Raw genomic sequence first — 22,090 nt, forward strand, 5'->3', positions numbered from 1 at the left:
AGCACTGTTTCCAGGAGCTTCAGAGAAACAGAGACAGTATACATAGAATTTTAAATTCAGAAAGATTGGGATTCAAAATCCAGAATACCCACTGGGAAAAATACCTAATCTCTGAGCCCCAGGTATTTAATAGGTAAGACAGAAATGATAAGACCTGAATGAGTTGATATTAGGATGAAAAGATAAAGAATCTGATGGTTTCAGGGTGATACCCGGCACCTAAGAAGTGACACTTACTGATTGTTTAATGTTTTCTATGGTATAACTTAACTCTGTGAGTTAGGTCTAATTGCAACCATCAGTTTAAAGATGGGGAAACTGAGGCACAGGCAGATTGAGTAGCATGGATTTGAGCCTGGACAGCCTGGTTCCAGAGCCTCACCTCTGATGACCACACTGCCCCCATCTTGATAGTGGTTCTCAATGGATGGCAGTATCAGCATCAACATCGTACCAAGGAGGGTGGTCAAGCTCTTCTGAATTAGGGATCCTGGTGGGGACACATCCTGTTCTCTGCTGCCCTATGCCTGGCCCCTCGGTGGTTTTCTTGAATTCGGACAAACAAAATCTTATTTGGGTTTTACAGTTTCTGAAAATAATAATAATCGTCATCATCTAACATAAAGAGTTTTGCACACATTTTTTTTTTTTCTGTTTTCAGTAGTTTTTGGCCATTTGTAGAAAGAGAAAATTCCTGGAAACAGGCAATCTGTGTTAAGCCCCGGCTCTGCTCTCCTCATCTCCTGCCTCTTCTGTGGAAACTGTTTTCTCACCTGTAAAAATAGGATCATTGCATCTTAACTCAAGGGAATGCTGGAAAGGAAAAAGATGATGCTAAGCTTCCCTGTTAACTCAAAAGTTCTCAGAGTCTTTTACTGTGTAATTTGTGACAACTTCTAACCAAGTGATTTACTGGGACAGATGTCCACTTGGAAGGAAGAGGGCATAAACTCTCAACCCCCCAGGGTCCTGAATTTACCCAAGCTCCCTGAAAACCGGCAGTTCTGTCTCTTCTTCCTCTTTGGCAGTAATATTACAGCCTTTTATTTGTTCAATTAATCTGTTTGGTGGTACTTACTATTGCCAGATCCTGTGTGAGGTTACAAAAACATCAAGATGAATAAAACAAACCCTGCGAGGGAACAGCCCAGCATGTGATACATGCAATGATGGCAGAATTGTTGCTTAGGAAATAGAGTGATTAACTGTGAAGGGAATCAGGAAAAATTTCAAGGAGAAGGCAAACTTCCTGGCTGGATTTTAATGACTGAATAGGTGGCTGGGGAGTTGGGGATGGTGGTGAGGGTCCAGGGCTAGAAAGAGCCTTCCTAGCAGAAGGAACAGAGTGTGGGAAGGTATGGCCACATGAAGCATCATGATGTGATGAGAAAACTGCTAACTATTCTGTTTGTTAGACTTAATTATGTCTGGGAGGGGGCATGCTAGGTGCACAGAGCTAGATCCGGAAGGGCCTTGGGTGTCAAAACTCAGGAGCTTGGAATTTCTTTCTCTATGCAGCATGTGTAGAAATGTTACCTTGCCTGGATCATGTCTGTCTGAATCCTAGGAGTTGCTGGCGCTCTTAGACCCGCTTCTCCGACAAGACACTTCTCCCCTTTACCGAGTAACCCCCATCCATGCCCTGAGTGGGTTCTGCCCCTTCCCTCCAGCAGCCCTGCCCCCTACCCTCAAGGTACCTGGAGTGCTTACGGCAGCAGAAAGTGGTCACTCCCCAGAGCAGTGGAAAAATAAGCTGCTGAAAGGTTTATTTCCCTGCTCAGAATATTTTTACAAAGCAAATCCACAAAGCTTGTCACCACACACTCAACTATTTTTAAGCTTACTGACCAGATCTTCTGGATAGGCCCTTGGGGACAGTAAGTGGCGGCAGGGAGGTGGGAGTTGCTCTTGGCTCTGGGTAGGCTGGGTCTTCTGGGAGCCCTGGATTTGGTTTGGCCAGAGAACATTTCTGGGGGAGGGAGCGGGGGTGAAGTGGAAGCAATTACCCCCCTTGCCTGTGTGCCTTACTCATCTTTTATGACCAACAAGGACCCCAACCCCTTGCCTTCCAAGGGAAAAGGGGCTGCCAGGTGTAACGAAGCCAAGATTCTGCGTTCCTCAAGGCCACTGTGTCATGGATTCAGGATGCAGACAAGGGGGCTTTAACCGGTTTTGTATCATACGCGGGGGCCTGGTCATGACTCAGCTGAACAAATTCCTCTCTCTTCTCCCACACTGACCAAAGCCTCAGCCAGTTGCAGCCGGGGGCGGACGGCTGAAAATCCAGAAAGGGCAGAGCTGTGTGGGTGACAGGGCATTCTCAGAGTTTCCAATAATGATGTTTATCAGCTCCTGAGGTCCCAAAGTCAGACCAAATACAAGGTCAAGTGAAAACGATCCAGATTTTTCTGGTAACTAAGGTTGACTTTGTCGCCTTTTGTCTAAATAATGGGGAAGAGTGGCTGTTTATAAAAGAAGTCACAGCACATTCATCAGGCAAAGCAGGGGTCCTCAGATTGAACGGGTGCAATAATATTAATAATAGTCTCTTGGCCTGTTTTAACAGGATTTACAAGATGTGTTTCACGTGTGTTCCTCCAGAGAAGCTGATGGGTATGACCGTGGCATCTTCCTCATTTTACAAATAAAACAGTTTATGCAAACACTTAAATGTTGTAGAGTCAATACCAGGATGCAGAGCTTCTGAATCCTAGTTAAGATTGTGTAAGTATACGTGGTACAGAGCATGCAGAAAAAAATTTTAAAGAGTGTGTTTAGTAATAGAAGCACAAAGACTACTATTTCTCTGAAGCTCAGAGAGGTGATGTAAACTGCTGAATGAAACAAAACCTGTAAATGGCAAAGCCAAGACTTCAAACTAAGTCTGTCTGGTGCAACACATGTGGTTTCTTCCCCCTTTCTATAGTGTTTTCTCTACTCCTTTATTTTTGTTAGCATTCAAATTTTATACCGTGTTCCCCATCTGGCATACTTTTGAGGTTTGCAGGGATGGAGGGTGCTTATCTGCTCTGAGTATATCTCTTTTCAGCTAAATCGGGGTCAGACATTACTACTCTAAAAGGTCACAGGCCATTGCCCTCCTGAGAGGCTATTTCTCTGCATGTCCCTGCCCCTGCCCACCACAGTGTTCCTGGGACCTCATCTTGTCTCTCTACTCTTGTCCTCAGTTCCAGGGCCCCAAAGAATGGTATTTAGTCATTTCATCTAGGCAATTAAACTACTTTATTAAGAAAACCCCCTTAGCTGGTTTTGTTGCATTATCCCTCTCACCAACTCTCCATCTCTAATCAGTAAGGAAAAAGTCACAATCAGTGGCTTTTTCTTAAAAACAAGAAAAGAAGGGCTTCCCTGGTGGCGCAGTGGTTGAGAATCTGCCTGCCAATGCAGGGGACACGGGTTCGAGCCCTGGTCTGGGAAGATCCTACGTGCCGCGGAGCAACTGGGCCCGTGAGCCACAACTGCTGAGCCTGCGCGTCTGGAGCCTGTGCTCCGCAACAAGAGAGGTAGCGATGGTGAGAAGCCCGTGCACCGCGATGAAGAGTGGCCCCCGCTTGCCACAGCTGGAGAAAGCCCTCGCACAGAGGCGAAGACCCAACACAGCCATAAATAAATAAATAAATAAATAAATAAATAAATAAATAAATAAAAAAGAAATGAAAGGTTAAAAAACAAACAAACAAACAAACAAAAAAACAAGAAAAGAGTTCCCCAGAAGGCTTCACAATCTGGTCCCATGTCCACTTCCAAACCAATCACTGGCAAAGGGAATGGACAAGAAGAAACTAAAAAGGATTTTCTTCTAGAGCAAGGGATAGGATCACCCTCCCTGAGCCGTACGGGGTAGGGCTGACATCTGAACCAGATCAGAGCTGTAGATGCAAGAAAATGAGAAGGAGGCATTTAGAACACCTGTATTCGTCCTTAGCTGTACTAACAATCTACAAATCTTTGTGGCTTCCTTTTACCAAAATTTATTTCTCATTTACTCTGAGTCTGATGTAGGCCTGGCAGCTCACCTTTATGGCTCTCCCCCAGTGATTCAGGTATCCAGAACCCTTCCAGCCTATGTTTCTGCCAACTCAAAGCCTCCCCTTCCAGCTGCAGGGGTGAAGGGTCAAGGGGAGGCACACTTGAGACTTAACCACCTCCCCTGGAAGTGACTATATTACTTCCACTCACATTTCATTGGTCGGAAATAGTCACATGACAAACCCCCATGCAGGGGAGGCTGGGAAATGTCTAGGAGAGCAAGGGTATCAGTAATACTAGCAGGTTATGGGCAGTTCACAGCGCCATGAGTGTGTTTCCTTCAACAAGCGTTGTCTCATGCAAGTCTCCACTCTTAAGAAAACAAAATTGATCAGACATTCTGACTTTATCATCTCTTCTTAAATCTGCAACCATTCCATTCCAACTCTTTAGGTCAGGTTCAGTATATAATACCTGTGCCTCCCTCTTGACCCAGTTCCTTTCCTCTGGCATTTACTTAAAACACAAATGATAGTGTAATATGCAGATAATTTTTTTCCATTGCCCAAAGAAAACACCAAGGATTAAAACTTTTTTACCTTTGTAACTTACCCATCTCCCTTTATCTGCTTTGATTTAACATCCCTATATATGTTATACTCTGACAGATCTTAGTCTCAAAATTTTGTTTCCCTAAGTTTAAAAAACACAATCCTCCAAGCTTTATTTTTTTTTCAAATAAAACTCTTCTTCCTCATCATTTTCTCTCTGACTTGGCAGACAAGCAAGAATTATGTCATAGCCTTGTGGTCTGTCTCTTTGACCGAGGCTTGTCAGAGATGGAGCTAAGAGTGAGGAAATGTGGATGGTTTCCAGTTGAATTCTATGGTTTTCTTCCTGTGGTAGCCTTTTGCCTCCAGAAAATTCTAGGGAAATCCAGTGTGGGCCATGGCTGATAGGAAATTAAAGGTTCCAATTCTATCCCCAGTAGAGAGCAGGCCTTGTTGCTAAACCACAGTTAGTTAATGGAGAGGAACCAACCTTTGCTTGGTTCAAAGTCACAAAGACACGATCAAGCTCTGAGTGCACATGGGAGGCTCAAGGTCAAGAACCAGAAATAGGAACTTGTAAGAAACAGTCTCTAATTCAAATGACTTTTTCTCTAGTGGACTTTGAATTTTCCAAAATGGCATTCCTAATACTCCCTGTCTTAACTGAAATTACCATTTATCTCCATGAAAAGAGCATGGGCCCCAACATCAGGCTAAATTTAATCGAGAGAGATGCAATTTGTACCCAGCTTTGCTATGAACTAGCTCTGGGACCTTGAGCAAAATTGTCCCCTCTATGAGTCTGTCTTCTCACTGAACATTAGAGAAACTTTAGGGACCTGTCCAATGTGAGGGACCATATCTAGTTTACTTCTGTCCAAGCCCTTAGCACATGGTCTGATTCTTGACAGCATAATTAATGATCATGGAATGATTAATGAATAACATTGCATTTGTCTGCTCAGGCTGCCATAACAAAACACCACAGACTGAGTGACTTAACAAAAATTTATCTTCTCACAATTCTGGAAGTTAGAAGTCCAAGATCAAGGTGTTTTTAGAATTGGTTTCTAGTGAGGTTTCTCTTCTTGGCTTGGGGATGACTGCCTTGTCACTGTGTCTTCACATGGCCTCTTCTCTTTTCAGAGAGAAAGAATGAAATCTCTGGTGTCCCTTCCTCTTCTCAGGAGGACATCCGTTCTATTGGATTAGGGCCCCACCCTTATGACCTCGTTTAACCTTAATTGCCTCCCTACAAATACAGTCGCTTTGGGGGTTAGGTCTTCAACATAGGAATTTGGGGGTTGCGGGGAGGAGGACACATTTCAGTCCATAACAGAGATCTATGGATTTCTTTCTTTAAATCTCGTAATGCAGCAATATGACCTTAATTCACTACATTTCTTTTGTAGAAATTCATGTGGGCTCCATGCTGTTCTCATATGGATTATTATTATCAACATTGTCAAATGTAAACAATTGTCGCTGCAGGTAATTCAGAAACATTTAGGTAGTTGAGCTTTAAAGACAATTTTAATGATATTTTCACTGTAGAGAAGATTTCCAGTTCTGCTAGCCTTGGGGTATGATAACAATCTCACACTTATTTTGTCACAGAAGTTAAAATTGGATCCTTTTGTGTACATACTGACAAAACAGTTTTCTATCCTTGAAATAATGTGTCTTAAAATACATACAGATTGTTTTTTGATCTTTCTGATTTAATTTTGAAAGTTTATAAGGACCTTATTACTTTGCTAAAAGAGAATTGCCAACAATTTGATTCAGGAGAAGCTTTTACTCTTTCAAATCCTTTCACATCTTATTCAGGTGTAGCTTCAAATCAGAGAGAGAGAGAGAGAGAGAGGGAGAGAGGGAGGGAGGGAGGAGCAAATTACATTATCCATCCTAATGTGAAAACTGTCTGTGAAATGTAAATGCAGGTCCCAAGTCCTCGGAAAGGTGCTCTGACATTGATCAAGGTTGCTCATATTACTTGTATTGTGGGATCATTTAAGTGCAAGTGAGATCTCTAGGTGCAAAATATGATAGAAGACCTTCCTTCAGTATCAAATGAAGGTGATGAAGGTAATCATATTAATATTATTGTGTTTGGATTAATGTAATATATTCTAATCTTTTACATTTGTATGGCAATTCATTACTACCATTAAAATCCTATTTGAGAGTCTGCTGCATTTACAGAAAATCCACCACATCTCACGTGCATTTTGCATGTCATCAGGGACCCTAGGTAAAACAGCCCTGCAATATTTTTGGCAGGATATATTTTATTTTAATGAGTAATTAGTTACTTTCCAAGTTTATCTACAAGCAGATGTTCGAATTCACCTTTGAGGGCTGATGGTGCCTTTGTCTAGGGGAGAGGGGAATTCAGCCCTTTAATGAACCTTTTATTTCCCAAAGATAAGGTCAAAATCCCATTTTATTTCAAGACAATGAGAAAATAAAGTGTTCTTTGCATAATGGCGTAGAGTTGGTCAGCGTTGTGGGTAGACGTGCAGCTCTGCAGATTATTTTTTCCTTTCATGAAGTCATTGTGTGATTTTTTCCTTTCTTGGGGAATTTCAGATGAGCTCTGGACTAAATTCAGAGAGATTCACTGTAGTAGTAATATTCCCTCATATGGTAATTGCTTGGGCCAGACAGTTTGCAAATTGCTTTGGACATTTTAACCCAATTAATCCTTGTAGGAACCATAAGAGACAAGCACTATAGGATCCTCTCTCTACAGAGGAGTAAACTAAGACACAGAGAAGTAACTTACCTGGGTTCACACAGCTAGTAAACAGCAGAAACTGGATTCAAACTCAGGCATCTTGATGGACACTCTAACTGGGAAGAGGTTAGCTGGCCTTTGCATCCCAGTGACCCACTGAGATGGGTGAGCAGGGTAAGGCGGAGGGTGAGGGTAAGGAAATAGACATCTAATTTAGAACTCAATTGAAGGGATTTCCAGTCATAAATAGTCTTGGATAGGGTTTAAGCGAGACCCATACGTTACTAAAATCCATTCTAAGGCTAGTGACACTTAATAAAATAGCAAATTTTATTCTTCTATGTATTGAGTGCTTAGCATGTGCTAAGTTCTTTACATGCATTATCTCATTTATTCCTTAGAACAGTGTGGAGTGTCATTGAAAAAGGAAATCAGAAACCAACACATGGTAGCTTTGTTGATTAGGCTTCAGGGCTTGTGCAAGAGAAAAGAATCCAGTGAATCCAGATACAGGTTGGAAAGCTGTAAGGTGAATAAAGGTGAAAGGCTCACGACTCAGATTGGGAAAAAGGTGAGTGGGTTCTCGTCAGATGTGGGCAACATGGATCATGGTTGTCTTAATACACTTTAAGGACAAGATTGAGCCTCCAAAATTGATCAGATGATAGGACCAATGCTTCATGTCATGGTTGAGTCATGAAAATAAGAGCTCAATTTTGTTTCATGCCAGGAGAAAGCTGACTTTGTGGAAAGTTTAGATCCTGATGTCCAGAATATAATCTACTCTAGGTAGTCACAGTAAGCTATAAACTGTAGTTTAAAAAAATGAAAAAATGAAATAGGAATTTAACAAAATAAACAAACATCAATGACAGTCAAGTGATTTCTTTACTGGACTACATTTCTTTTTTTTCTTTTTTTTTTATGGGGGTATAGTTGCTTTACAATGTTGTGTTAGTTTCTGCTGTACAGTGAAGTGAATCAGCTCTATGTATACATATATCCCCTCCCTCTTGGACCTCCCTCCCACCCCCCATCCCACCCCTCTAGTTCACCCCAGAGCACCAAGCTGAGCTCCCTGCGCTATACAGCAGGTTCCAATTAGCTATCTGTTTTACACATGGTAGTGTATATACGTCAATCCTAATCTCCTAATTAATCCCCCCCTCCCCCCGCCCAGTGTCCACCGTCCATTCTCTATGTCCACATCTCTATTCCTGTGCTACATTTCTTATACATAGTTGAAAGGAGACAGATACAATTGCCCCACCCCCCCATGGGTACCATGCAAATATCTCTAGCTAGCTAGCTAGCTATCCATATCTATCCACACACACATATGTACACTAAAGTATACGCTATTAAAAATCAGAATCAGTGACTATAAAAGCAAGTCCTGGAGGGATCAGATGTTGCTGGTTTTGAAGATGCAGGAAGGCGCCATGATCCATGGAGTGCAGGACGCATCTAAGCTGGAAAAGGCAAGAATCATATTCTCCCCTAGAACCTCCAGAAGGAACACAGCCCTGCCAACACCTTGATTTTCACCCAGGGAGGCCTGCATTGGACGTCTGACCTCCAGAACTGAGGCGCTAATGTGAGGTGTGAGTGAGGGCTCACCTGATCCCAGGCTAGAGGGTTGCCTCTCTCTTGCCCCCATGAGTCAGAGGGGCATCAAACCACAACATGAGGTTTAACTGCGAAGCCCGACCCCTTTCACAGATGGAACAAGGCTGCTATTACGAGGGAATCAACAGACGGCAAGTGGGAGGTGAGCTTCATGCACTGTGGTTTCCCCCTGGTAGGAAGACGTGGTGACACCTCCAGAACAAGAGGCTCACCTTTCCATCGACTTTTACTTCTCAGGAGCCCCTCTTCAGTCCCATGGTCTTTTTATTAGAGAACTGTTTCACCTCCTTGGCTCTGCACAAACGTTTTCTACATAATATTAAACAATAACTTCTGAAAAATGGTACAAATGAACTTATTTACAAAACAGAAATAGAGTCACAGATATAGAACAAACTTATGGTTACCAGGAGGGAAAACGGGGGCGGGGGGAGAAGGTAGAAATTTGGAGATTGGGATTGACATATACACACTATTTTATATATATATATATATATATATATATATATATATAATAGATAATTAATAAGGCCCTACTGTATAGCACAAGGAACTCTACTCAGTACACTGTAATGGCCTATATGGGAAAAGAATCTAAAAAAGAGCTGATATATGTATATGTATAACTGATTTACTTTGCTGTACACCTGAAACTAACATAACATTGTAAATCAACTATACACCAATAAAAATTAGAAAATAAATAAATAAATTGAAAAAAATTGAAAAAATTAAATAGTAACCTTTGAGTCTCCCACATCCTGGTGTGCTCTAGACTCATAGACCACATTTTTCAAACACACACACACACACACACACACACACACACACACACACACACGAGACCTGAATCAGTACTGGTTGACTGCTGGCAAAATAAAACAACTTTTAACTGGTAAAAAATCAGAATCAGATCAACTGGGTCCCTGTCCTTCAGGGCAGCAGGTAATGCTCTGGTATCCAAGGAGTTGCTAGGCAGGGGAAGAAGAGAGAGTGGGTACCAACAACAAAAACCAAAAATCTTCCAATGGCAAAGCTTCCACTGTAGCAACAAGGAGCCAAGTTTGAATGTTTGGAGAACACTGAGCTTTAGACAGTAATTAACCCACTGTATCTGCATCTCAGAACTCCAGCCTCTTGCAGGATAACTTGGGCTCCTGGATTCTCCTGGTGTAGGACATGAGCAACTCAGCATCATTTCAGACAGACTGGTTTCAGCCTGTCTTCATGAACCTCACACTTTTCCAGGACACTTAACTCCAAGTTCTACGAACTGCCTCTTGAGTTGGTGAATGAGTTGTGTTACCAGCTATTCATTTTACTACTGATTTCCTCTACAAGACAACCTCAGAAAATGATTGCCAAGCAGTTTTAAATTTGGTATTCTCCTGTGAATCCTAGAGCTAGACTCCTCATTCGTGTAGCAATAACTAAGGGTTGCTATTTCAGAACAGACATAGAAAGATGCTCCCCAAACTCAGAGATGACATCACCTTTTCCGAATTAAACTAAGGCAATTGACACATTTAATAAGGCACACAAGGATTTCCTGATCCGGCCCATATTTATCTTTCCAGCCACATCTCTTGCAACTCCCATGTACACACATGCCGTCTTCCAGCCCATCTGGGAAACTTACACTTTCCTGAATCCAAGCACACCTTCGTGTGCTTCCTGACTCTTCACAGATGTTCCCTCTGCCTCTAGGGCTCCTCTGAGCCCATCACTCACCTGGTTAACACCACACCTCTCAGTCCTTGGCTCAGGCAGATCACTTACTCTTAGAAGTATCTGTTTACCACTCTCACCTGCCTCCAAGTTGCCTTCATTTTTCTTCTTCCGTGTTCTCCCACTCGCCTCTTCTATTCCCCAATGGAAAACATCTACTATAGAATTTAGAATACATAATAGATCTCCTATTATAGAACTCAAAGTCAACACCATTAATTTCCTTCTCTGTCTTTCACAAGACTTGATGGACAGAATACATCTCATTCATATATGAATTCCTAGGGTCCTGTCTAGGACTTGGCTCAGAGTTGGGACTCAATGTATGCTTGCCGAAATGATGAAAGAATGAGACGGTATGTGAGAAATATGACTGAGAAGGGTCCAGAAGCTCCAAGTAAAATCAAGATAAATGTGCTAGATCCTCTGAAATGGAATATAACCAAACCCACCTCACATAGTGCACACTGTGTACTATGATCCACTTCCTCAAAAGCACAGATGTTTCCATTTGTACCCCTCTAATGGTTTTATGATCTGGCTGCAATTTCCCTTCTAATCTCATCTTGCACTCCACCTCCTCTCTCTCAGAAAATGTTTCAGCCAAACTGGATTTCTTTTCGTGTCTGGAAGGCACCATCTTCTGCCTTCCTTCCAGCCCGTGCACCTGTTCCCCATTCTTCCATGTCTCCCAATGCTTCCCCCATCCCAAGTCTCTGGCCGTAACAACTTCTATTAGTTTTTCTGGTCTCAGCTCAGACAAGGCCTCCTACTGGAATGTAGTTAAGGCCTTATCTAAAACTACAGACCAGAGACCAGAGTTAGATGTACCTTCTATGTCTTCCCATAGAACCCCACATTTTCTTTCATAATGTTACTTATCACACTGATTATAATACTATATTTATTTGTTTGTTGTGTTTACTTTTTATTTCCCCCACATCTAACAGAGTACATATCATATAACTGAAGTGTATATAATATTTTCAGAAGATTAAATGATAAAAATTGGAAGGAGAAAAGGAAGGAAAGGTAACAGGATGTTTTAATAGGATTCTGCCTCATTTTCATCTAGGTCCCCAAAACAATGGGTGTCAAAGACTCGGCGATTTCAACATAAGATGCTTGCCCATCTATGCAGGACTGGGAAAGGAGGTGGCTTACAACCTATCCTAAAGGAATAAATGATTTAAGTTGGGCATTAGAGATGGATTGTCACTGAAGCATACCGTGAACCCTACTTTCAAGCCCATCCCAAGACAGGGATGATTATCCCTTCACCTTAAGCTAAGTGAATTTTAAGACCACAGAGCCTACACATTTTCCCTGGAGTTTGGGAACACTCAGAGGGCTGGTGACTGATCAGTTTGACATGCCTGAGAATTTTAAAGAGGAGGAGGTTGGCTGAAGCAGCCTGTAGAGCCAAATACAGCAGGTTGGGGAGTCACTGCACACTGACTCATCATTGGTCCAAGAAAGGGGGAAAATGAGCCAGTCAGGGTGCATTTAACAGGCTTTGTTTGAAAGAGGTGCCAGGAGGGATGATGCAAATTCAGCAAAGATTGTGTAGAGGGTGGTGGCCTCCTAAGTGACCAGCTAGAGGAGATGCATTCATCCATGTCATTCATGGAAGAGAGAAATCCCCAGAAAAGAGACGGAGACAAAAAGGTCTCCAGCTACACACAGAATGCTCCATAAGAGGGTCACTTTTAAACTATTTCCAAGGCCATAAAACACTGATGCCAGCTCACAGCAGTGCTAGTCTCAAAACCTTTTCCTGCCCAGCTCACCTCTCCATCCTTGACTCAGTTTTGCTCCTGAAGGAATCAGAAACAGAATTTTCTACAAATGAGAAGGAGAATTAAAAGCATAAGGTGGAGAAAAAGATTAAAAACAACTGATCAAAGAATACCCACACTTCCATTACTCTGGGAGACGGATCAAAAAAGATATTGCTGCGATTTATGTCAGAGAATATTCTGCCTATGTTTTCCTCTAGGAGTTCTATAGTGTCTGGTTTCACCTCACACGAGTCAGAATGGCTAGCATCAAAAAATCCACAAACAATAAATGCTGGAGACTGTGTGTAGAGAAGGGAACCCTCCTACACTGTTGGTGAGAATGTAAATTAGTACAGCCACTATGGAGAAGAGTATGGAGGTTCCTTAAAAAACTAAAAATAGAGCTACCATATGACCCTGCAATTCCACACCTGGGCATATATCCGGAGAAAAACATGGTCCAAAAGGATACATGCACCCCAATGTTCATTGCAGCACTACAATGAACATTACAATAGCCAAGACATGGAAGCAACCTAAATGTCCATCAACAGATGAATGGATAAAGAAGATGTGGTACATATATACAATGGGATATTACTCAGCCATAAAAAAGAATGAAATAATGCCATTTGCAGCAACATGGATGGACCTAGAGATTCTCATACTGAGTGAAGTAAGTCAGAGAAAGAGAAATATCTGTGATGTGACTTATACACAAAATCTAAAAAGAAATGATACAAATGAACATATTTACAAAACAGAAACAGACTCACAGACTTAGAGAATGAACTTATGGTTACCGGAGGGGAAGGGTGGAGGGAAGGGATAGTTAGGGAGTTTGAGACTGACACATACACACTGATATATTTAAAACTGATAACCAACAAGGACCTACTGTTACAGCACAGGGAACTCTGCTCAATGTTATGCGGTGGCCTAGATGGGAGGGAAGTCTGGAGGAGAATGGATACATGTATATGTATGGCTGAGTCTCTTTGCTGTGCACCTGAATCTATCGAAACCTTGTTAATCGGCTATACTCCAATATAAAATAAAAAGTTAAAAAAAATACCCACTCTTATACCCCTTTCCTATTGTGGGCTTTCTGAGCTAAGAAGTGGGGGGAAACTTAAATTTTAATGAAGTTCAGCATTTTGACTGCTGAAGGAAACTGGATATTTTTTTTTTTTTAACATCTTTATTGGAGTATAATTGCTTTACAATGGTGTGTTAGTTTCTGCTGTATAACAAAGTGAATCAGTTATACATATACATATGTTCCCATATCTCTTCCCTCTTGCGTCTCCCTCCCTCCCACCCTCCCCATCCCACCCCTCTAGGTGGTCACAAAGCACCGAGCTGATCTCCCTGTGCTATGTGGCTGCTTCCCACTAGCTATGGATTTTACATTTGGTAGGAAACTGGATATTTTGATTACTGAAACAAAATTATATTGTGATTTGGAATGGATAGAAGGCACATTTTCTTTAAGAGTGAGCAGATCAGCTGTTGGTCTGCCAGAGATTTTTATCCAAAGGGTCAGGGATAGAAGAGGCCAGGTAGGGTCCACAGGTGTAGATATGAGAAAAAAGACAGTCATTGTCTGGTTGTACCCCACCTATTCTGCTCATGAAACATGCTAGGAGCAGAAGAAAAGAAGGGAGGGAGGGCAAAAAAGTGTTTCAGGAATAGACATTGTCCCGTTAATATAAACATACCAGGTGCTTGGTAGTTTTATCCCTACCTTGGATAAGGTCAACCAAAAGTCATGTCTCTTTCCCATTAGCCAATAAGAGCCTTGAGTTGACCCATTTTTCACTCTGTATCTTCTAATCACCCTCTACCTAGTAGAGGGTGGCTCCCCTTGTAAACATGTCTGTGCACAGGGGAAAGAATCAGCTGGCCAGAGATAACAAGCACTCAAGCCCATTCGTAATCATAGTTCCTTCTGTACATAAATGAGTAAATTGCTGTTTGGCTTTAGACTTTAGTCACCTGCAGACGTGTTTGGTGTGAGTGCACTCAGTCGATCGCTGCTGGGTACAATGATGAAATGAGGGTACCCTGATGAAAGGGAACAGGCGTGGAAAACCTGGGCTAAAATTCAAAACTCTATTGTTTCATTCCAATGGGCATCTTTCGGAGTCTCAGTGTGTCCACTTCTTAGATCACTCATCCTTTAAAATCCCCCAAAATTCTTTTACAACCTGATGCTGCTTTTTTTTTAAATCCCTGCCATTTTTATCTGATATTTATTTATTTATTTAAAAAATTTTGTTGGAGTATAGTTGATTGAAAATGTTGTGTTAAGTGTTGTGTTATTTGTCAGGTGCTTTGCTTGTCATCTTTCGTTCGAGCATTATGACAACCCTATAAATTAGATGTCAGTGTCTCTATTTTACAGATGAGGCCAAAGCTGAAAAGCATCAAGTAACTTCTCCAAGAGTTCAGTGAATAAAGGATAGAGCCCACGGTCAACCCCAAGTGCACCACACCCTGTTGCCTTTTTCCCCTGGATTGTCTTTGACAAGAAGGGGGAGAAAAGGTTCTGAACTATGAAAATCCTCTTGCCTTATCTCTAGGCTGTAAAAAACCTACACTCACCTAGTCCTAAGGAGTGGCCCCCCACCCAGCTCAGCAACCTGTCAAAAGCTGTTTCAGCATTTGAGTGGAAAGCTGTGAGAGCTCCAACCTAGGACAGTTTCAATACACCATTTTCACCATGCAGTGGAAAGCAGCTGCTAGAATCAGCTGAAGCTGGAGAGTTGCCCTTACAAACCAACTCCATAAGGCATTTCAGATGCCCAAGATATCTTGGCCCAGTCCGCCTGGACACGGAGCTTTCCAAAAGAGAGCCAATTTGTCCATTTCACAAGCAGGGATAAGCTTCCAAGAGCTCCTACCATATCAAAAATAATTTGGACTCCAGTTTCCAAGAAAATGAGCATTATACAAATCCCGCAGGATATAATTACACTTGATGGAATCCCCTGCCCTAAGTCCTGGGGTTAGAATGAAACTAGGTACATATTCTTGTATCTAAGTTAATTCTCCTAATGTTTATGCTTTTTCCTTATAGCCCAAATACCTATGTGTCATATTGATTGTTGACTTCGACCTCCTTCCAATAGATTTAGGCTGAGTAAATAATATTCTTTTTGGCAAGTGATGCTTTCTGGAAGCACAAAAAGTCTTCTATAGAAAAGTCTTTGTGAGATCCCATTGGAAAAAGAAAAAGAAAAAAGGTATAACTACTTTCAAATTCATAGATTTTAGAGGTAGAAAAGCTATTTTATTAATGACTCTTTAATGAGATATTCATGGTGAGGCTGGAGTAAAATTAATCTCCAATGCCCCTCAGAAAAAGATCAGAGACGTAGTATAATCTTCCTGTGGGGTAGTGTTTTTATAATCCAGAGTCATGGAAACATAAATCTATGTGTATAATGCCTGTTTATTTGTAATTTATCACCCGCTAAGCCTAATATCTGCATTGAACAGAGCTGCTTCCAAGAGAAAAGACTCTTTAGATTAAGAGTTTGTAAAACCAAAAACAAAGAAAAACAAAACAAAACAGCTGATTTTAGGTTCTTAAAGAAAGTCCCAAAATGCCAGTGTTTTTCATGCATTTCTTTGTGTCCAGAATGTTCTCTCTCAACTCAAGGTCTCATGAGCTCTTCTCACCCAAGATCTAGATGTGACCTCGTCTCCTACAGTCTTCCTTAAATACCTCCCCAACTGCAGAGCTCCTTCAAAGTATTTTTTTTAACAAAATAATACATACTCACACGTTCTCTTTGCAAATCATTTCACACGCCAGTGAAACTATAGCCTTCTTGAGAGCAGAGAAAAGGAAAAGTACCTAACTATGCATGGAGTTCCAGCTTTCTCAGTAGCTTTCCATGTGATTTTAAATAGATCACTTTTCTTCTCCGCTATGCCATTTGCTCTCATTTATAAAAAGATTATTTGGTTTCTAAGTCCTCATACAACTTTAATATTCAATGGTTTTATGATGAACTATATCATACTGGTCATTTATCCCCACCTCTCCTTACCCATGGTACAAAGCATGGTTCCCCAGTCTGTAAGCACCATGAAAACAGGGATACTGTGTCAGACTTCTTTATTTCCAATGCCTAGTACTGTATGAGACACAGAAAGAGCTCAGAAAATATTCCATCGAATGAATGAATGCATACTTTGTAAATGAATCGACATTTGTTAAGCACATAGAATATTCCAGACCTAAATGTGCATTGCCTACACAGTCTTCACAACACAAGCAAAGTAGACACAGTGATTCCAGTGTAACTAAGAAAGACAATGGAGGTTCAGAGAGAATCAGTGATTTGTTCAAGGTGCCACCGCTGGTGGCCGATCGACAACATCACATTGGTCTGGCTCTTACTCACGTACTTTCTGCCACGACATCGCAGGTTTCTAAGCCTGTCTGAGAAACAGTGCGCACACCCACACAGCTATATTTCATGCTGCTATAAGGAAAGGGCTTATTTATGCTTATCTGATAGGGATGGCAACAGTACTCAGCCTTAATTTGAGGAACAAAGAATTAGGGGAGAGGCTGGGTTTCCCACCAAACCCTCCCCAGGCAAACAGGCAAGCCAGAATGAAGTTGCAAAAGGAGCTGGGAAATAGCATGCATGATGAGTTGGTGGTTCTTTAGGGTTGTGATCAGGAAAGCCTGAGGCTCCTGCTATAGCTGCCAGGCCTGCAGATTAAGCTGCTTTCTTTCTTTCTTTCTTCAAAAGCAAGAATTCTGAGACCCTAAACTTGTTTCCTTTTAAATGCTATAAGCCTTTCGGGAAACAGCTTTCTCTGGGAACCTGCTCATTACAGAAAGCCCCTTGAAGAAGTGCCAAAATGTAGTTAGCAGGGAGGGAGCAGGGGAGGGGAAAATGTTGGGCTGATTCAGTGGAGCCATTTGACGGTGAAAGTGCCTTTATCAAGGGAGCAGAGAGAATAGCCCGGCGCCTTCTCAACCATGCAGAGCACACAGACTCCTGGGAAAGAAACTCACATTTGGGTGAAATGTGGCTGGAAACAGATTCCTGAAACTGGTGGGGATGTTGAACTTAATAATTACAGTAATAGCTCCTGTATACGGAGGACTCCAGGCATGGGGCTGAGAGCTTTCTATTGCATTTAGCCTCATAACCACTCTGTGGATAAAATTAATTACCTTATAAAGGAAAAAGTTGACTCTCAGAGAACAGAAAAGACTTGCAAATATCACAGGGGTAGGACGTAGCCAAGGCATTACTTCAACCCCAGTCTGACAACAAAGTCCACCATTATACTGTCTCATCTTTCAGTGTCCGAGGAAAGGGAATGCTAGATCTACAAAGCTAATTTAAAACAAGGCGTATCTAGGATGTAGGAAGTGGAGGAGCATTTTCATGAGTTAGGATTTCATATGTGACAACCATAAGGCCACTTTCTTTTAACAGTGAAAAAGAAGGACCTGGAGCCCTTGGTTATATAACTACTGCCATCCCCATGCGTTAGAGTTTATAGGACTTCAGCAAGGAAGGTGCTACTTATTCCTGAGCATCATCCATGCATGTAGGCACCAGGACCTGAAACCTTCATCCTTAGAACCATCTCTTGAAAAGTTCTTTGAGAAAAAAAAATAGGGAGGGCATGGGGCCATTAGTGGAAAAGTGAAGAGCTTGGGGTTTTGTATTTTTTGTTTTGTTTTTAAGTATTTTTATTTTTTAAGATTATTTTTATTTTTAAATTTTGGCCACACTGCACGGCATGTGGGATCTTAGTTCCCCGACCAGGGCTCAAACCTGTGCCCTCTGCAGTGGAAGCATGGAGTCTTACCCACTGGACCACCAGGGAAGTTCCGAGCTTGGGCTTTTGAATTAAACAATTCTAAGCTGTGTACCCCGGCTATGGCACATATTAGTTCTCTGGCTGTGGGCAAGTGGCTTAATCTTTTAGAATCTTGATTTTCCCTTCTGTAAAATGGGTCTAAGAAGTATTTACCTTGTAGGGCTACATATTAAAACAGTGGCTAAACAGAGTGATCATTGCAAAGCAACTCCTGTGATTACTGGTGTGTTTTGCGGTTGTTGTTGTTTTTCTCATTATTGTTATTTTTATTATTTCTATCCCAGGAAAGATGAGCACATAAGCATGGATTGATTTATTAGACTAACTTATAACTAATGACTTAATTTTGAGCTATAGCAATAATCAAAACAATGACACATAATATTGGCTGGGTGAGTACTGTGTGACAGGCATCCTTCTAGGTTCTTTCACGTGTCTTACATTGTGTCATTCCCACAGCAACCCAGTTTTTAGGAAACAAAATGTTATTCACTTAGGAGGTGAAGAAACTGAGGCACAGGGAAGTTAAGTAATGTCTTCCAAAGTCACAGAGATAGTGAAAGTTTGAGCTTGGAAGAGCCGGGATTCAAACCCAGAAAGTCTGACTCAGGCAAGTTTCCCATGGGCACTTACAAGTGGGAATTGTCTATATCATTTATTTGCAAACTAGGTTCTGTGAAACTCTAGAAGCTGCCAAAATGTGGTGAGAAATAATCTACGAGAGATGGGCTGCAGGGTCTTCAAATCCATTTCAGCAGAGTTGTTCTTATTAATTTTATATGTAGAATTTTCATAAGAGGTCTCATTTAAATAAAGGATTTTGTCACTGACGAGCATTAAATCACTTGGTCTGGAAAGAGTGTGCTTCACGGAGTAGAAGTTCATGAGGTGCTGGCATGGCTGGGGCAGAGTCAGAACCCCAGAGTGATGCGGAATGACCACACTTAATACAATGTTGGCTTTCACATAATGTGTACAAGGTCTGGCTCTGTTCCTGTAGGTACTCATGGGTGAGTCTTCTCAATTGGGAAAGAGTACAGGGTAACTCAGGTATGACAGCCTCCACCCCCTCAACTGGGCACTAAATAGCCCTAGAGTTTCAGCACTCTTTTCATGAACAGCAGCCCTGCAACTAAGTTTCTGGAGGCCTATGTCTAATCAAGGGAAAGATAGTTTGGGCTCCAGAGATGCTTGGTTGGCAGGCTTTGCTTGTGTAGCCAGTTGATATGAGTTAGAATAAATCATTATTATAGTCATAAATATTTATTATTCTCTTAACACACACATAATTTAAAAGTACTTTCAGATACTTTTATACTTCTTCAAATTTCCCCCCAAAACACCCATTATTAAAAAAAAGAGGATAAGGGTGAATTCTGAGGCAGGAATGGCTTTAAAAGAATGGAAGCATATCCCTAAAGTAGTAATCTCAAAAGTTCTTTGCTATCTCATGTTATACCTTAAAAAATCGAAATGACAATATACACATATGACTGAGATTCAGATTTTGAGAAAGCCATTCTTTTTTCCTTTCATATCTAATAGTTTCCAAGTAGGCTTTAAAGATTATTGATTTTATTCTATTTGTTATTGCATGATGGATTTTTTTTAATGTTGTTGTTTAATTTTTACTAATTTTATCAGTATGTGTTACCATGAGCAAAACACAGTAAGTCTCAAATGACCAAATGACTAGGAAGACCCCCAAAGAGCTCATCAAGGCTAGAAGCTATGCCATTTCCAACTTATTGTTCTTTTTCAAGTAGTTTTGTCAGCAAAGCTTTTCCATTGATGTCCCACATATGAATGAATTAATGAAGAGCAATTTGACTCCATGTGACATTATCTCCTGAGCACCGTTAGTGAATTCAGTGCTCAGTGCTTCTTCAAAGGATGGAGAAGTGAGGCTTTAGGCAACACACCTTGATTAGTTTATTCAGAGAAGGAAGAACTGAATTCCTTTCTCCATGGGCTCTGGGGACAAAGGATACTCTGCCTGGATGATTCTCCCTATGGGGGGGGGGGCCCAAGAGGAGGCAGAGGCCTGGGATCTTCTCTAAATTGTCAGTGACTTCCCCAACCACAGACTCTCTCGTATTATAGAACAAAGGGCCTCAGGTGCTGGTCATTACGCATTAAATGGATGAATCATTATCCCCCCAAGTCGGCTTCCTCCACTGTGTGTCCTTTCTCAATAAGTGGCCCCATTCTGATCCTCAGCTAGCCAAATAAAAAATCTGTAGTAGGTGGAGCCTCCTCAATCTCTTCTCCTTTACCATCCAAATCCAACTGGTCACCTACTCCATTCTCTTTCCCTGGCCTGTCCTAGATCACTCCTTGACTGGGTGATTGTTGCACTATCAAGGTTGTTTTCTTTGCCTATAGGCTTGCTCTTCCTACTCATTCTCCAGGCTGCAGCGACTCTCCATTACCAAATACAGTGCTTTGCAAACATTTTACACTATGGAATTTCTTCTTTGAGTGAAAGTTACAATACAGAATGTGAAAGAGATAAAATTAGAACTGCTCTGGCTTAAGAAGAGAAGCAAAGTACTAAAGTATCCCTGCAACACACACACACACACACACACACACCCACCCACACACCGCAGGCCTCATCCAGAAATAGCTCCTAGAATCCCTAAGGAATTAGAGAAGTTCAGTTTAAAAAACCACTGTCCTGTGGATAATATCTGAGCTCTCAACGCTCTTAAGACAACACACATGATGTAGCTGACTCCCCTAGCACCCGCCTTATCCTCTCAACTCACCTGCAATCAGAGCCCTCACCCTGGTAGAGCATTCCCCCTCACCTGATACTGCTAAGGCCCCTCCCTCATCAACTGCTAAAATATGTCTCTCTAAACATTGCCCAAGAGCTTTCTTTGACTCACTACAGGCTAGCTCATGGTGCAGGCAGGCCCAGCCCAGAAGTGTATCTGGAGTTACTGCCTCTGGGACCAGCTCTCAGCTGATGAGGAAGGGAGCTCCTGGATGCGTGCTGCAGGCACCTGTCTTTCAGGTGAACATTTGGAAGGGAAGTCTGCATGCATCTCAGAGGCCCTGATGAAATGGAGTCCCGTTGCTTCATGATTCACCCTCACGTTGGCTTTTTTCCCTTGTCTGTCTCCCTTCCCTAGACAAGAGTCTCACCTTTAAAATTGAAAGTGCTGCATCCCAGGAAACCCTTCAGCTGTAGACCAACCAGAATCGTTGGTCACCCTATGAATCCCTTCCAAATATTCTCACCCAAGTCTTTGTCCTTGGCTACATTTTCGGGGAAATCTTAACTAGGATATATAGGCAATGTTGAAGAGAAAGTCCTGTTGTTAAGACCACTGGAACTTGAATCAATTGAAATCTTAGGCACTTGATAGCTGTGTCCCTATAGGCAAGTTACCTTGATTCTCTAAACCTTAATTTCCTTATCTGGAAATATATCTAGTAGATATAGCAATCCATTCTTCCTTTTTCTACATTATTAGCTGAGTACATGGCTACCCAGGATAAATACCATATTTCCTAGCATCCTCTGCAGTTAGGTGTAGCCACAGGACTAACTTCTGGACCAAAAGGTTGCAAGGAAAAATATTGTGCGGTAGCTTCTAGAAAGCTTTCTCAGAACACCTCCAGTATATTCTCATGACCCTATTTTCTTTCAACCCTTCCTCCTTGCTACTGACAAGAATACAGACAAAATACCTAGAGTTAGAGTAGCCAGATTTAGGCTATGACATGGCCTGGGGCATGCAGATAGAGAAACAACAAAATAGATGAAGCCCAGGTACCTGAGACTCTCTTGGATC

This window comes from Eubalaena glacialis, chromosome 9, assembly GCF_028564815.1.
Source record: "Eubalaena glacialis isolate mEubGla1 chromosome 9, mEubGla1.1.hap2.+ XY, whole genome shotgun sequence".
Lineage (NCBI taxonomy): Eukaryota > Metazoa > Chordata > Mammalia > Artiodactyla > Balaenidae > Eubalaena > Eubalaena glacialis.